A 3,011-nucleotide genomic window follows, 5' to 3' on the forward strand; every position below is an offset into this window, starting at 1 on the left:
CCCGGCCTCGCCCGGGGCCGGACACACGCTCACACGCGGGCGGTGGAAGCACGGCGGCGGGGCCCCAAGCAGCCATCTCCCGGCCGGGACACACGCGCGCGTCTCCTCCCGAGGTATACACGGAGTCAGGCCAAGCGAACTTGTCTGGGGGGGGGGGGCGGGGCACAAGGGGAAGTTCAACGGGGCCGACAGAGATCCAAGCTTAGGAGAGGGTAGGGGGATGGAGCACAAACGGGAGGGGGCCACAGGCCCACAAACACAGGCGCGCCGATCTGCACGCATGAGCAGCACATGTGGCCACCCAGACCCACACACACACACACACACACACACGCACACACATGAAATGCACACACAGGAGCCCAATGGCACACCGCAACAAAGGCCGGCTCAGGAGAGGAGGCAACCAAGGGGGTCGTCCGGCTCCGTGGCAGGCAGTCTCGGCCGGCCCCATGCCAGTCCCCAAAAACACGGCGGGCCGAAATGCCCCAGACTAAAAACAACCGGCCTGCACCGGCGTGCGCGCGCACCTACGCCGCCCGGTCCGAAACGGTGCAGGGCTTACGCTCGAACAGCGGAACAACAATAACACCGGACCAGGGGCCCCCCCCCCGGGAGGGGTTCACGCCCGACCGCCTCCGTCCTGGGGACCGCGCCCCCCCCCCCCCTCCCCCGAGAAGGTCCTTCCCTCCCCCCCCGAGCGGGCAAGACGAGGAAGAAAGGCCGCCTTGTTCGACTCGCCCACGCTGTGGATCCCTGCCGAAGGTGAGAAGGGCTTCCCGATGTAGTGCCACTCGAGAGAATGGGTCCTGGAAAGGTTGACGGCCAGACGGGGCCGGTGCCCACACGAGTGCGAGCGAACGACACAGAAAGCGCCCCTCGTCCGGCCCATGACACACAAACATCCCCAGCCCGGAGGAACATAAATGGAGGCCGGGCCACCCGACGGCCGTTTACATGCCGATGACTGTGCTCTCCATTGTCACAGCCCCGCGTCCCCCCCCCCCCCCCCCGGCCCTCCCTGCTTCGGGGCTCTGTGCCCGGGGCGGTTCCGGGCCGGCGGATGCACCGAGCACCGGGGGGTTGAACGCCAGTCATTTGACCCCGGCCGGTCGGAGGTGCCCCCCACCCTGGGGCGGAGGACCGGCATCCTGCCAGCGGCAAACATCGTATACCAGCGCCCTGCACGGGGGCGCCTTTGTCAGCGGGGGTGTGCCCGCTGGGAAAACGCCAAGCACGCCGGTGACCCCGACTTTGGGGGGATATTTTCCTTCCGCCCATCCCACCCCCAGCTCGGGGCCGGACCGGGGGAAAAGAAGCACCAGTTGACCTGCCACCGCTTCTGGGCCACTGCGGAGGGGCATACGCGCAGGCACGCATGCCCGCCGCCCGGCGACGCCCAGGACCGAGAACTCCTCCAGGGCGAGGCCTCGGCACCGCCGAGACACGCGCACGCACAGGGGAGGGGGGGGGAGGGGGGCGTTGACCTGGCGAGGTGAGCAACCCCCCCCCCCCCCGCGTTCGGGCCACGAGCGCCGGCGGAGAAGGCTGCACAGACACACGGCCACAAACCCCGCCCGAGAGGCGGGGCACCGCGCAGGGAGATGATACCCGGGGTAGCCGCGCCCCCACACAGGAGAACGCCCCTTCCCATTGGCAACGCCCCGGCGCGCGGGGGGAGACCGGCGTAGGGCGGGGGGGGCAGCATGCCACGCGGCCCGCGGTGGACGCCGGGGGAGGTCAATGCGAGCACCGGCACACTGTCCCGAGGCCCGGCGAAGGCCACCCGGGGGCCGGCTCGGCCGGGCCGGGCCGGGCCGGGCCGGGCGGGGCAGAGTGAAGAGCAGCAGGGCCACGCGCGGCTGCGCCGACCGACCGCGCAATCGGGCCCTTCTCCAGCCAGCCTGGCCAATGCACCTCGGCCCCGAAAGAAATGCCGAAAGCCAAAAGCGACGCCCGGGCCGCCCCGCAGGTTCCTCCCGACGCCCTGGCCCAGGCCGCGCGCTTCGCACCAAAAGGCGGCCCAGGCTCGACCGAGCCCCATCCATCCCCCGTGGCAGGCCCCCCCCCCGCCCCCCGCCCCCACTCCGCATGGCGCCCAGGCGCGATTTTCCCTCCGCTCCCAGGCCGCAATTCTCCTCCAAAAAGCGTACCCCGACCAAGCAGGAGTGGATTCAGACATCAGCCCCCGCGCCCGCTCCACCTAGTGGCACGAGGACGCGCGCGGCACCCGCACACACACACACACACACACTCACAAACACGCACATGCCCAAGTGTGCCCCCGACCGACGCCAAACAAACGGAGAAGCATCGGCGGAGCCCCGCCCTCCCCCCCGGCCCCTCACCAGGCCCAGAGCCGGCGGCCTCAAAGGGGGGCGGGGCTCGGGGGACCGCCATCACTCCCGGCTTCGATCGGATCCCCTTCTCTCCCCCCTGTGCGTCGGGCTGGCCGTCACTCCAAACCGCAGGGCGCGTCGTGCTTCGATGGTGGCACGCACGACCGCCGGCGCGCCCGCGGAGCCGGGGCCTCGGCCGAGCACCTGACCCTGGTGGACCGGCCGCCCCCCCCCCCCCCTCACCGGCCCGGAACACCAAGACGCTTCTTTTGACCCTTGCCACGCCCGAGCCCGGAACAGTGTGCCCAGGCCCGGGGATCCGGCCCCTCGAGTCGGCCCCACCCCCGCGACGCTGGGGGCGAAGGCCGGCATTCGTTGGACGGGAAACACCCAACGGGGCCCCCGCCCGCCCGCCCGCCCGGGAGAACGCCTCCCTGGTCTCCGGAGCCCCGGCCTCTTCCTGGGGCGTGGCAGTGCAGCCCTTCAGCGCACCCTCCCCCACCACCCCCTTGGGAGGCGGTGCTCTGAAACCGCCTGTTCGTGGAGAAGGGCCGACCGGAGTGCCGGCGTGCGCCCCCCCCCCCCCCCCCTGCCCCCCACGGGCGGGGCGTTCTTCGCCGCTCGTATCAGGCAACCGCCAGCCCTTTGTCCGGCGGGGAGGGAACACACAGA

The sequence above is a fragment of the Fonticula alba genome (assembly GCF_000388065.1).
Source record: "Fonticula alba strain ATCC 38817 unplaced genomic scaffold supercont2.2, whole genome shotgun sequence".
Classification (NCBI taxonomy): domain Eukaryota; order Rotosphaerida; family Fonticulaceae; genus Fonticula; species Fonticula alba.